The sequence below is a fragment of the Equus caballus genome, chromosome 17 (assembly GCF_041296265.1).
Source record: "Equus caballus isolate H_3958 breed thoroughbred chromosome 17, TB-T2T, whole genome shotgun sequence".
Taxonomy (NCBI): Eukaryota; Metazoa; Chordata; class Mammalia; order Perissodactyla; family Equidae; genus Equus; species Equus caballus.
In genome coordinates, this window is record NC_091700.1 from 36905092 (window position 1) to 36920205 (window position 15114).

The following is a 15114-nucleotide window of genomic DNA, read 5'->3' on the forward strand; positions in this document are numbered from 1 at the left end:
CAGTGAAAGAGATAGACATGAGGCCATTTTCCCGGAATCAACCATGACATGTGGGCATAAGGAGAGCGAGGGAACTGTGGGGTCAAATGGTCCCGGATGACCAGCTCCCAGAGAATAAACATATTCACTAAGGCATTAGCTCTAGAAAGACCACAGAATAGCTAGGTATACCAATGGGTGGTTATTCATGCGATGATACATGGCTTGGGGATCTAAATCCCTTGATACGTGTAGGTGTTGGGCAAGTCTCCCCTGTGGTGAAGGGTTTCGGGCAGTCCCATGTGAAAGCAGTGAGAATGGCCCAGAGACTTTGGGGCTGCTTCCCAGCCCACTGTGGACTACATACACCTTTGCTTTCAGTTCAGGCGCTCTTTATTGTTTGTTTGTTTTTTTTGTGAGGAAGATTGTCCCTGAGCTAACATCTATTGCCAATCTTCCTCTTTTTACTTGAGGAAGATTCTCGCTGAGCTAACATCTGTGCCAATCTTCTTCTATTTTGTATGTGGGATGCCACCACAGCGTGGCTTGATGCGCGGTGCTAGGTCTGCACCCAGGATCTAAACCTGCGAACCCTGGGCTGCTGAAGTGGAACGCATGAACTTAACCACTATGCCACCAGGCCAGCCCCTCAGTTCAAGTGATCTTTACTTTTGACTCTTTGGAGGTGAAATATTGACCTCTTTTTTCCCTGAAGATGCCCAGTGGGGCAGAGCTCATAAATATTTACCTTCTTCTCATTTTATAGCTCAGATTACACCCAAAGCATTGCTGTCTGGCAGGAAAAGCAAAGGCTGAGGAATAATAGAAAGAACAGGGTGTCACTCAGATTTTTCTGTCACCACTTTCTCTCAGGGTTGGGACAGTACCACTGCTACCGCACACCCGTGAATCACTTAGAAACCAGGAGTCACAGAGCAGAGGGTGGATTTCATGCATAACAGAAAGGTCTCCTGGAGGTCAACAAGTAGGTGCAGCCAGACCAATCAAGTCCTTTCAGGTAGACAAGGGAATGCAATGTGTATGATCTGTAAGTGTTTTTATTTGTTTGTTTTTGCCGTGAATCCTTCAGGCATTCTTGCTGGAGAACCAATCCTGGGAGAGGGGCTTCTTGACCAAGTGTCTGGTCCATGCTGAAGGGGTACAGTGAGGAAAAGTGAGCTGAGCACCACAGTGGAACCACAGCAACCAGTAAGTGGCATAACCCCTTGGCAATGCTCCCTGTCAGTTTCTCTACTACCTGGGCACAGGTGGGTACAATGGATGTAGGCCCTTGAGTTACAAGGAACCATGACCCATGATGGCTGGGTCATGTAAAGAGAGGGGCCAGGGTTATTGCAAGAAACGACGGGGAATGAAAGAGCAGTTCTCCTGTAAGAAACCACAGTATGATTAGTCCACACAGAGATTAGAGCAGTATAGCTCTTGGGACCTTGGCACTTGGGGGTGGTGGATCTTTACGGTCTGCTATTAAGCGACTTGGCCAACCCTTAGTTTCTGCTGCTGTCTATATGTATACTTTAGCTTCTTCTCCTACCACCCGTGACTGAATACAACTCTTCTACATTATGTCTTCTGTTTAATCCTAGTTTCTACCTCCTCACAATTTTGCCTTGCTCTTAACTTTGCCTGGCTCAAGGCTACTATGGCCTTACCCAGCGAACCTCAGCCCCCACGGCAAACATCCTGAGTCTCTGTGTCTTCCCCAATTCAAAGTCCTGTGAGTGAGGATCTGATTGGCCCAGTGGACGCCATTTGACATCAGTTGTTTGAGCTCAGCTTTGTACAACAGGTCATGTGATAAGCCTGGATAGGCAGCCTTTGAAACAGGTATCATCCAGTCAGATAAGGACAGAAGTAATAGGGACATATGTAGGGCTTCCATTTCAGCAGGGGCTATGGGTAGAACAGTACCTCTTAGAAAAGGCCATGGATGTGATCTAACCATCTTTACTACAAGCAGCCAAGAGTTAAAAAGCTCCCAATTAAAGAGAAAAGCAATAGTTCTAATCACTCAGATAATGCCATTAATTGGGATATTGTTACTAAGCCCTTAAAATACAGAAAAAATTTTGAAGTGGCCTTGATAAACGACGCAAGACGAAATATAATGTTGCTGGAACCAATGCCATATAGTAAATTTTACACAGGTGCAAAAATGGTGAGGAGGGAGACAGATGGGGAGAAGGGAGGCTTGGAAATCCAAGTAAGCATGAAATACAAACATCTGGGGGTCATGGCGAAACACAAGCATTGCTGAATATGTACAATAATGTGAAGTTAGAATATGACGTATAGGAGATGATAGAGTTTTGTATTCTTCTCAGCATTGGCTAAATCATTATTTTATTTAGTTTTGTTTTGTTTCCATATTTTTTAATAAAAGAAGAAGAAAAGAAAAGAAAAAGATACTGGAGAAGATGGGGGGATGCAAGGTGAAAGGAAAGAAATAAAAGGGGTGTAAAATAATAGTTGGATTCCTTTAGTTTGGGAATTAAAAAAAAAAAAACAGGCTAAGGATTGACTTTTTAAATTAAGCCTCAAATGCAAGGCAGCAGATGGGTGGACCACCCTTTCATTCCAATGCTACAATTAAAATCAGAGAGAAAAATGGGGAGACAAAAACTATTGGCAAGTTGATTGCCAAGCAACCGATCGAATTGCAAAGGGCTAAGCCAATTCACTTTTCTTAACAACAAAATAATTGGGCTGTGTCTGAACTATGTGAAATTATCTCCATTTTAAAGACACCAGATGAGTTTGATTATTCAGTAATCAATTCACTCCTCAGCACTAGCTTGTTATATCAGCCAAAATAGCTGATTTGACTCCAAAAATGTCAATTCAGTGGCACCATGTAAATGCATCCTCAAGCTTCATATGAGAATGAGCTCCAGATCCAGCACTTTAGTCTCTGCTTTACCCACAGAGATAACTGACAGGAAAGCCACTTGGCTTCCTCTTAGAGAGGGTAGTAGCAAGGAGAGGAAAGAGAATTTGCTTTTACCTCCCTCACTGGATTGTAGGAGATTCATCCCCTCATTCAAAAATATGCTGCAATGCAACTGACACCAACTCCCCAGAGTTAGCACAGACTTCACAGGCAAAGGGCACTGTTCTCCAGAGACTCCCTTCACTTTAGACACCAGCCACATGTTCCAGAGTCCCCCAGGCCACCCATACTTTTGAAGAACTGGTGACAAATTTGGGGATTCCCATGACCCCCTCAGTTTTGGTAATTCGCTAGAACAACTCACAGAACTCAGGAAAGCACTATACTTACTATTTTATTATAAAGGATGCAAATAAGAACCAGCCAGAAGAAGAGACCCATAGGGCAAGGTCTGGGAGGATCCCTAAAACAGAGCTCCCATGTCCTGTCTCTGTAGAATCTGGATATATCACCCTCCTAGCATATTGCTGTGTTCACCAACCGGGAAGCTCACCTGAGCCTCAGTGTCCAGAGGGTTTACTGGGGTTTCATTATGTAGGCATGATAGAATGAAACCTTAACTTCTTGTTTGAATTCAATCTCCAGCTTTCCTCCCCTCCACAGAGGTCAGAAGTTTGGGCTGATATCGTGTGGCTCAAAGCTCCAACCCTCTAGTCACATAGTTGGTTTTCTGGCATGGCCAGCCTCCATTCTGAAACAATCTAGTGGCCCACCATAAGTCACCTCATTAGTATAAACTTGGGTGTGGCCCCAGGGGGTCACTATCTTCTAGTGAGGCTGGAGGCTCCCAAACTGCTTTGGCTGCTGCCACTTCCTGTGGGGAGAAAAATAAAGTTTAGGTGGTATTTCTGCTTCCTAACCTGCATCCCAGTGGTTTGCCCCTTCACCCAGAACTTCCCCTTCTCCTATCAGGTTTCCCCTCAGCTCTAACTTCAGGCACCCAGAGCTCTAAGATGAGGAAATGGCTCTATCCCCTTGTCCTGATCACTTTTTGGTTCAGACAATCCATGTCCCAGGATAAATGACCGTGGACTATTTATCGCAAAGCCCCATGCAAAGTACCCCAAAGAAATATTTGCACATTCATGCATTTCTCAGGGTCTGGGTTGGGTTGGGCTGCTTGGTCTGTGCTTGCTTTTATTATCATCAGCCTCTCCCTCTTCCTCCCCAGTCACTCAAGAACAGTATCCTACAATTGCCTGTAAGAAGCAGCCCTCTGTGTTTTTACCTAGAGAGCAAACCAAGCTCTGGGGAAGGAAGTGGAAAACGGTCCAGCAGGCACAGCAGGCAAGATGCCTGGGCCCCACAGTGCTGGGAGGTGGGAGGAGGAGAGAGCAGGCAGGAAGGACATGAAACATCGGCCTTCCTGCAGACAGCTGGCGAGGCCAGGCGGGCCGTCAGCCAGAACAGGCCAGAACATGGCCTCCCAGGGAGAAAGGTCTGCTGGGATAGTCAAAGCCAATTGTCTGAAAACAGAATTATAGAGGAAGGACGGCAGCAAGAGTTAGGGCGCTGGCCCTTGCCCTCTTGCCTCCCCAGACACAGGGACCAGGAAGAGCACTGAGTCAGAACAAGGGTGGCTCTGTGGGCAGCCGGCACTCACAGGGGCAGGTGGCCACACAGGACACACGCACCAGAGTTATTGTGCTCTCTGGGGTCCATTTGGTCGTCATGGAGATAGAGGGAAATTCCCGGTTCTCCTCTTAGTTTCCAGATACACAGTCTAGTGTGGCACTTTGGTGCTAGGTAGACCTGGGTTTGAATCCTGGCTCTGCCGATCGCTAGCTGCGTGACGTTGGGCGTGTCACCTGGCCTATGCTGAGCCTCATTTCCCATGTGTACAACAGAGCTAATATTATCTTCCTCCTATTGTTGTGGTGAGGGTTAAGTGAGATGATATGCATTAAACTCCTATGTTACCCGGCACCTTTAGACCATTTCCCTTTCTCCCTCCTCCTGTCCTCAGGTCCCTGGTGCCACTGTCCTTCTGTGCACAGTGTCCTGCACCTGTAGATTTCCCTGAAGCTCCTGCTCCATTTCTTGCTGGGCTGTGACAGTTCAGGATCCCCCACTGTCCAGCAGAGTCAGCTCCTGAGAGCGAGCAGTGCACTGGGAGAGCTTACCATTTTCCCGTCATTCACCCAGCTGACTTTGCTGGAATAAAAGGAAGTTGGCATTTATGTGCCATGATTTCAGTGATACCAGAAAGCCCTTTCCTCTTCTCTCTCCACTCCCCTAAAAACCCCAAAAAACAAAATCCCTCCTCTACATTGCCTGCTGAAATTCAATTATTGGCATTTTGTTCTTTTGACTTAAGGCTTTTCAATAGTTAAAATGCCAATTTCTTAGAAGTCCTTATGTTTAAAGCCTGATATTTGTCTATCTGTATGACTCAGTTAGTCTCCCTCTCTCCTCTGAGGTCCACGAGTTAGGGAGGGCCCGAGGCCACTGGCCAAGGAGCAAAAGCGGCCCAGACTTTACTTACTCCAACTTCACAATTTAGCTTTGAGCCTGTTTCAACAGAGGCTGCAAAGCCAATTTCTCATCCAATCCACAAAACTCCTCTTCTCAGCCTTGGAGTTTTTTCTCCCCCACCTCACCCCCTCTCCACTCACTCCCCACCTCTATATGCCACTGGTGCATGAAGGAAAGAGTTCACATCTGTTGCGTGCCTACTGTGGGCTGGTTTGGGAATGACATGCGTCATCTCCTTTATGCCTTATTGCAACCCTGGCGGCAGGATTCTTCATGACACTTCATGAAGAAAAGAAACATAGCAGAGAGTTAGTAAATTGCCCAAAGACACCAAAACCCTGGTGGTCCAGCTGGGATGTGGACCCAGGTTGGTCTTGCTCTAGAGTTTTCATAAGTCACTGTCAACTGTTTCCACTTTCTTCTTATTTCCCCACTTCCGTTTCTAGTTTATTAAGCTTAATACATGAATTAAAAAAAATACATTTCCAGAAAGAGGATAATACATTTCAAACAAAAAATAACCCATCACAAACTCTTAGTATTTTAAAGACATCTTATTATGAAAACACTTCAACATCCATGAAAGATAAAGGATAGTATTACAAACCCCCTGTAATCGTGGCCTGTTCTTGCCGGTCAACAGGTAAGTGCCAGTTAACAGCTAGGCGTCATGAAGAGTATCGGGAGAGGCAGTGTAGCGAGCGAGCGAGCGAAGCTTGTGTTCTCTCCAGAGCCTCCAGAGCTTCCTTTTCCACAACCGCATGTCCTAGCACGGTTCCCGTCCTGTTATTCACAGGTGACGGTGATCGCTAACCCTTACTGGGAGTTTGGTGTAGCAGACATGCCTTGTGCTTCACAAATGATAACCAATGTAACTCTCCCAGTCCCCCAGTGGGGAGGGCACAGTCATGACAGCCCCATTTTGCAGGGCTGGGTGCTGAGTTCAGAGATGCTCCTTTCTTGCCCAAGGCCACAGGGCTGATGATTAGTGGCAGAACTGGGGCAGGAACCCAGGCGACCAGGCTCCAGAGGCCAGGCTTTACGCTCTGAACTTGACATCCTCGATTCTTTCCCCGACTAAATTTATATTGCACAACGTAATCTGAAAGCACCACGTTCCCCATCTTTTGTCTATTCACAGTGCTATGCTAATCTATTCTTTTTTCTTATATCAAATGCAAACAATTTAGAACTAGTGTTTGGAGATTCTGCCACCTTTGTCCCCAGAGCAGGGGGCCAGGACTTTGAGTTTCCAGGCCAAATACTATGCACCCTTCTCCTGACTACCTCTTTGGGCTAAGCGTCCCTAGACGATGTGCAGAAACAGGGCATCTACAGCCCCCCATTACCCTCCACCTTACCACCTCCCAGTTTTTAAACAGTATTGAGACTCTCCTTGTTTATGAAGTTGCCAAATCAATTCCAATTTATTAGCTGAGAACCAGCAGGCAGATAAGCTAAAAACAGGGCTTAACAGACAACATGAGAAGCATGGGGAGAGCCCTTAGAACAAGCAGGGCTGGCTGCTCAGCCTTTGCAGACTCAGGGATTAGGTCTCACAAGGACGCGAGCCTTGCTGAGTCCCTTTCTAACAAAACCACACCTCGTAGCCACCTGATAATAGTCCAGCTTACACGTGGTGTGGGAAGTGAAACTGACCTCAGGAGCCGAGCGCTGCCACCTGGGCTGCCCGAGGCCTTCAGCCAGAGAAAAGGGCACCGGGATGTCTCACATCAGAAAAGACAGAGAGGGCCGAGGCCATGTGGAAGTCTTCAGAGGAGCATGGGGCATGTGTGTGGGGTGGGGACCTCCCATGCCAGGCTCTGTGCTAATGCCTTATGCCTAGTAGCTCCTGGCAGCCCTGCCATGTGGCCTTTTCTCTGCCCCTTGTGGCTGATGAGTGGGGTCCTACAACATAGTGCTCAAGAGTGGAGCCTCAGGACCAGAGGGCCTGCCTTTCCACTTAAGCCCTGCCCTCTCCAGCCTTGTGGGCTTGGGCAAGTCACATAATCTGTGTGGGCCTCTGTTTCCTCATCTGTGTATTGGGGACAAAAATAGTTCTTCTTCTATGGGATTGTGAGGTTTAAGAGTTAGTACATATAAAACGCTCACAACGGTACTCAGAACTTAGAAAGCTCTGTACAAGTACTCTGATACCAGAGAGGAAGCCATGGGGGTGGGCATCAGGCTGCCAGGGTCCAAATCCTGGCACTGCTACTTGCTGCTGTGTGACCCTGGGCTAGAAACGCAAACCTTCTCAGCCTCAGTTTCCTCATTTGTACCACATCAGGGGGTTGGTGAGGGGTTTAAATGAGTTAATATTACAAAGCTCTCAAAACAAATAGCACTCGGTGAGCACTCACTAAGATTATTATTTTACTATACAGCAGGTTGACATTGTGCAAGGTGATGACCTGTAAAGGAGGTAGTGGGCTGACCTGGGATACGTGTGATTTTGTTCCATGATGAGATAATATTAAATTTTGGCCAGAAAATGACCACTTCTATTTATCCCTTCACACAGCAGTCAGAATTTCCAAAAGCTACAGTTTCCATCTCCAGCTCCTTATCCAAGACCTTTCCCCGGCTCCCCCTCCTACCTGAGTCCCATGCCCCCTGACTTCTCCACGTCGGTGACCCACCTATGTGACAGCCCTTTGTAACCAACTCACGGGTTCCCGCCTCCTGCCTGAGTCTGTACATTAGCCACAATTGCTTCACAAAGTTATATGGCTCGTAAAACAGAATAGCATATCGAATGGAAAATTCAACCACAAATAAACCGGTTTCATCACACCTTGCCAGCGTGCTTGAATTGTTCCATGTGATTTGATTCCAGCTCAAAAATTGCTCGAGGGCTTTAGTCAAGGCAGCTACTATTTATATCCCACATTGTTTTGGGGGTTTTCCGATTGTCTGAGTCATGGGCATTCTGTAAACGTGTTGTCTGTTAACTCTGTTCCTTGCAATGCTACTAAACGTTACAAAAAACATGAGATTTGGGGATTTGCTTAACCAGTGGCCACAGAGTGAAGCATAGATGGCTTGGGAGAATGGAGAATCTAGAGGAGGGATCTGGATGCTCCCACGTGATCGTCTCTGTGAAGCCCTGGATCACATAGACGGGCTGGTCCAGGGCTGCAGAGCTGCAGACAGGGAAGTAGATCAGTCGGATGTCATTGGGAAAGGATCAGGTGGATTGGTGACAGCGCGGATCTGGGGTAAGATGAGAAATTAAAACAAGTCCCCTCTCTGAGCTTAGAATAAGAGGGAGATTGTTGTGATAGAAAGGTTGGGAAGAATCAAGGGTTTAAAGAGAAGAAAAATCATCAGTTCCCTATTTATTGAGCACTATGGGAGAAAAGTGTAAAACATATTCTTGCTTTCAAAGAACTTAACATTTTTCCTGGAGATAAAAGACAAAGGAATCCCCGGAATGACCAACAATTGATTTAGAGATCCATCCGGGCCAGGAAGAAGGCTGCTTCATGACAGGATAGCATTAATTGTGGTGCATAATTACTTTCCAAATGTTTATGTAGAGAATAACTATTGGAAGCTCATTTCTGGTCTGATGAGACAGAGAAGGCCATAGATAAAAGGTGCCATTTGAGCTGCTTTGGAAGCATTGGCAGGGATGACGAAGGTAGATAAGACCGGCAAGACGACGTGAGCACGAATATGGAGGCTGACAGGCCAAAGGCAGGGCGAGCGCTGGAAAGTAGAGACCTGGGAGGTAAATAACTGGATGTAAAGTTAGAAAAGTAGACCGATGTGAAGGACTTTGAATACGGTCTGTGGAGTTAATTGCAGTATGAAATAATGGACTTTATATAAAAATATGCAAGTCTATTGAGTCTCCCACTGGCCATGTGACTTCTCCCCACTGCCTTTGACTCAATCTTTCAACAGTTCCTTGCAGGGCGGAGGTCTAGGCTGGTCGGGGAAGGTACACGCACGTGCAGGACCATGAATGATGTGGCATTGTAGTGCTTTTAGCTGAGGAGAAGAATTCTTTAAATCACAGCTCTCTGAGATGGATTAGTCATCATCTTTCTGCCACTTGAATATGTCACTTTGTTTTTCAGAGTGAGGAACAGACTGCTGATGGTCGGGCTTTCACCATTTACACCTTCAATAGGTACCAAGAAATTTGTATAAGTTAGGTACCGTGCTAGGCACTGGGGACGCAAAGATGAATAAGACACAGTCTGATAGGGGAGACACATAATTAAGAGATAATTACAGCAAAATGTGTAAAATGCAGTGATTGCCAAATACCTAAGAGGGGTGTGGGGGAGAGAAGACTTGGGCATCTGATCCAGCCCCAGGGTCCAGGGAAGTTTACCTACAGCTGCTGCTGTCTAAGCCAAGTCTTTAAGGATAAACAGAAGCTGGCAGGCAAGGGTAAGGAAGGGAGGGAGAGGGCATTGCAGGCAGAAGGGAGAACACAAAATGTGTGATAAAATTAAGAGAGTGAGTTCTGGAGTCTAATTACCCAGGTTGAAATTCTCTCTCTGCCACTTACTAGCTATGCAAGTTTTGGCAAGTTATTTATCCTCTTTCTGACTCAGTTTTCTTGCGTATAAATGAGAAAAATGATAGTACCTACCAGATAAGATTATTGTGAGGACTACCTGATACAACGCATATGAAGAAATTAGCATAGTGCCTACTACATGGTAAACACTCACTGAATAATAGCAATGATGATTATGATGATGACGACCACCAGAGGGTCAATGTTACTGGATGTGCAGTGGAAGATGAGACTTGGTGAGCACTGAGGCCAGAGACATAGGTGATGCTAAAACCTTTACCACTGATTTTTATTCTATAGGCCAATGGGAATTTTTTAAGAGTTTTAAGCATGGAAAATAGCATAGCAATATTTGTGATGTAGATAGATTCTTCAGGGCTTTGTGCAGTGCACTGATAGGAGGAGGACAAAACTGGAGGCCAGAAGTCTTGTTAGTGGTAGTATAGCAGTCCCAGTGAGAGATGATAAGGGCCTCCCTAAGCCAGGGAAATCCCAGTATGGACTAAAAGGAAGGGGCAGATTTGAGAACTTTGGGTGGCAAATGTGACAGGAGTTGGTGAAGGAGAAGAAAGAACTGAGGACACTCCCAGTGCTTCTCATCTGGGAGATGAGATGAATAGTGGTCCATCTACTGAGAGGGAGAACGTATAAAAGAAGCCTGTATAGGAAAGACAAAGGTAAGATCAGATTATTCAGAAGAGCTGAGTGTGAGGAATCTGGGGGCAGCCAGGTGGAGAGGTCCGGTAGACCACGGTTTATGTCACAGTGAAACTCATTGGGAGGAGCCAGCTAGAAATACAGATTAGGGTGTTGCTAGTATGATGATGATTATGGAACCATGAGAGTGGATGAGATTGTCCAGAGAAACAACATAGGGTGAGAAAAGAAGAGGATCAAGGATAAAATCCTGGGAGACACCACTGTTTAAGAAGCATGAGAGGATAGGCAGCCTATAAAACCAGGAAGGACTGATCAGAGAGGCTGAAGGTGAAACAAGAGAGAGTGGGGTGATGGAGACTAAGAAAGTGGAGAATGTGAAGAAGAAGGGAGAGATCAACTGTCTTCAAAACCATATGGAGGCCCACCGAGGTAGGACAGGGAAGGGACCAACTCATCTGGCAAGAAGGAGGGGAGGAAGAGATGTGAGATGAGGAAGGAGAGACAAAAGATGTTGATTCTTTGAGATGTTGTGTTGAGAAAGAGTAGAAGTAGCTAGAGGAAGGAAGGGAAAACAGAGTTAGAAGATGCTTCACGGTTTTTTTCTTCTAGTGGGAGGGATTGGAGAAAGTTTGTATCTGATAGGAACGAACTTATGGAGAGGAAGAAGTTGTAATGGCAAGAGAAAAAGAAGATATTTGATGAACCAAAGTCCAAAAGGCCATAGGAAGGCATGATACCAAGAGCTCAAGAGGAAAGAATGCAATAGGAATAAAACAAACAAACAAAAACATCATCTTTTCCATCTTTTGTGAGATTCCAGGCAAGAAGATGAGTGGATGAAAGTTTTTGTAGGTGTGGACAAGCTTAAAGTTTGCACGTTAAGTCTCAGGTTTTTAAAAGATGTAGAAGTAGGGGGCCATATGCTCTAAGTGAGGGGTACGGGAAATTATTACACCTTTCTGGAGAGTTGAGAAGAAGTGCAATTTCTACTAAAAGGGTGCAGCACTTGGACAAGAGAAAGACTGACCCTCAGTCCTGAAGCTCAGTTGAGGAAGACCGTGAATTTGTGGCATCACCCGTCTGAACTGTTGGACCATATATTTCCACCCTCCTTGAATGAGCTGAGTATAGGAGGAGAAACACAGGGTGCAGTGTTCACTCAGGGGTGGAGCATTGCCACGTGGGCACAGTGAAAGCAGGGACAAAGGGCCAGTGGGGGTGCTGGTGAGATGATAGTTCCGAGGAACAAGCCTGAGACCGGGCTCAGGAGGCTGACAATAGTCCTTCTGTCTTGTTTATCCCAATGAAGCTCAAGGGAAAGAAATTACCTCAGAAGAAATTATGCCTGTCTTATAATCATTATTCTTTAACAGATGAAATGCCATTTTCATTTTTGCTCCAATCACAATCACGAAAACAATATATTTAACTTCAAATATCTCTTTACCCTCGTCCTTGGGTTGTGCATCAGCTTGAAGTTTTGGAAACTCCAGAACCACTGGGTGACCTCCCACAGCAATCAGGCATTTTCCCAGCCACCTTGGGGGTAGCATGGTCTTTATGCACTTTTAGCAAGGATGCAAGGAACATTAACCCCGCCTGCTGAGGGGAGGCCCTCCACCTCTAGATAGAAATGACAGAAGAAAGACCAGGAAGTCACTTAAGCAAACAAGCATCTGGAACATGTTGTGAAGATGAACCCAGTTAACCCTCACCGCCCCCCACCCCCTCACCAAATAAGAGTAGAGCAGGAGTGAAAAAGAAATTATTTTGAAGAAAAATAGGCCAGGCTGTGGTCTAATAGAAGTCGATTGGTTGGATGGAAAGATTAAGAACATAGCGAATGACAGTGTGTCGCTACCTTAGTTTAATCAGAAGAACCATCTTTTTTGGTTGTTGTTGGTGGTGGCAGCACAAGACTAGTAACGATTTCCTCTCTCTGTTCAGGACCACTCCCTCAGTGGATGGATAGAGCCCACGCCACTCGGGACGTATCACTGCCATGTCCTCAGGAGGCCAGGATGCTTTGACAATGCCCATTCTGATTCCTCTGGTGGATGTTTTGGAAAGGGCTCGCCTACGCGTCTGCTACAGGAAAGCAAGCTCCTTGAGATGATCTATCGCGTGGAGACATGCAGATAGATTGCGTATCATCCTCGCTTTGGACAGAAGGGAGTTGAATTAAAGATCATATAAATATATCATTAAAAACAAAAATGGTATTTGAACAGCACATTATGGTTTACAAAGCAATTCCTCTTGTTACTATATCCGATCTTCACGAAAACGCTTTATAGAAGGTTGTTATTGAGTAAAAACAACCCTTTATGTTTCTTAGCTTGAAAATATACTTTTTCATTATATGGATTTGATTGTATTGCTCTATTGCTTTCCTTGGTATTTCTAAGTCATTTATGTTTCACTCCCTTACTCCTAAAAGCTTCAATAGATTTCTAGAATTGAATAAAATTTCTCCTTCAACGCCCTCCATGCTTAGGCTCAAACTGTTCTTCCCACGTTAGCTTCTCTCCTCACCTCCTTGGAGACATATTTCTCTATCTTTGTCCTCTCTCTTCCTCCCTCCTCCATCCCTGCCTACCTCATCTGCTGAGCTCTCTGCTTCTAACAAGGCTCCATCCTAAACTTTAACCAGCTCTTTGCTTAGGTACCACCTCCTTAATAAACTGGTTCTTGTTTACACTCACATTTGGATGCAATCTCTTCCTTTCCAAGGTTCCCAATATATGTGATACCCTGTTTCTAAAACTGTCATAATGGTGTCGAAGACATTTAGTGAAGTGTCTTCTTAGATGGTAACTTCTTGAAAGCTCTGGCTTTTTTCTTTCTAATTCAAAACCCAGATCAAGCATCATTTTCACTGTGAATTCTTTTCCATAGGCATTTAATAATTCCCTTCTCTCCCTACCATCTACTTTTTACATACTTTACACAGATGTGCTTATCACACTATGTTGAAATGGTTGGTTTTGATGTTTATCTTCCCTGTCAAGCTGTAAGCAACTTGAGGCAGCACAGCATAGTGGTTAAGCAGCCAGACTCCTGGGTTTAAATCTCAGCTCTGCTGTTTACTACCAGTGTGACCTTAGGCAAGATACTTAACCCCTCTGTGCTTCAGTTTTCTTCTCTCTAAAATGGCGATAATAATAGTACCTACCTCACAGAGTTGCTGCAAGGATTAAATGAATTAGTACACGTAAAACACTTATCAGATGGTAGGCAATTATCATTATTGTCCTTCATATTTTTATTGACAAGAACAGTGCTTAAACTAAGCAGGCACACAGCAGGTGTTTTTTGAATAAGTAAATGAATAAAGGAGAGAAAATGTACATGATGGTTCTTTCTAACAGATTCCAAAGTCAAAGATAGACCGTCCTCTCACCCATAGTTTTCCCACAGCAATTAATATGAGGTTTATAATAGGTGATCAATAAATATTTGTGGAGCGTGCTTTATAAATATTAATCCAGTGACTGGCAGATTGAGAAGGATAAAAATAATAAAGATGCAATGAATTAGGCTCATATCAAATAAATGGTGATGGCAGATTTGACATGAAGGTTGTGAGACACATTTCTCTCTTGTTTTAAAGCTCCCCGTTGGGAAGATTATTAAACTTGCATGCTTGGCTTTCTCCAGACTCTAGTTCTGTAATAACATGGCGGCTACCAACTGGGGTCACGGAGGGAGCCAGGGCCACGCAGCAGGAGAATCCTGACACTGAGAGTCTCTCGCCTCCAAAGGGCAGATGTGGACCCCGGACCCTGCCTCTGGGGAAGGTGAAGCGAGCCATGCAACAGCTCTGCAGGAGACCTGGCCAATCGGGACTCTGCAGCCCCGAGGAAGGCTGCCACCGCACTGAGGCTTTGGCTGAGAAAAGTGAATCAACTGAGGATTGCGAAAAAGCAGATTAAAAAAAAAAAAGCCCTTTTTGGCAGATTGTACAGGCAGGTATGGGGCTGTTTTACAGTCCAGCAAACATGCACATTCATGTCAGCGGCCATGCCGCAAAAAAGCAGGGGACTTGGTTGTTCTGCTAGAAATGCTTACACCAGCTCTGTCCCCTCCCTGCCTGCTCTGGCTTTGTCACTCGACTTTCCTAATTCTGTGTTAGAGAGGTTTTTTTTTTCCCCTCCTCTCGGCTTTTTAAAGTAACATCGGTGGAGCAGCTAATGAGGCAGTGGAAAGCAAGCTGGTCGGTTCTGGGTTGCTAATGACTCCATTCCCAGGAGCCTAATCAAAGATTTGTACATTTAATTGCTGTCAAGTCAGCTCCAACCACCTGCCATTTCTGCAGCACCTGAGCTCCCAGCTCCGTAGCCCCTGATTCTAAATGAATCCATCACCATTTTTAAAGGCCAGAAAGCCGGGCTGCTGGGCAACCCTGAATGGGGTTCATCCGGGAGTGCAGAGACCAACAGGCCTTGCGGAGACCTGTCGCTGCCCTAACTGGGTCAGTGCTGGAGGG

The 15114-nt window shown here is 45.4% G+C and overlaps 1 long non-coding RNA gene across 1 annotated transcript; it reads left to right on the forward strand.

Moving 5' to 3' along the window:
• Positions 1-852: 852 nt before the first annotated feature.
• LOC111768575 (uncharacterized) lies at positions 853-12709 on the forward strand. Its single transcript, XR_002800998.2, has 3 exons — positions 853-964; positions 1070-1188; positions 12573-12709. It is a non-coding gene; the product is annotated as an uncharacterized lncRNA (long non-coding RNA).
• Positions 12710-15114: the final 2405 nt, after the last annotated feature.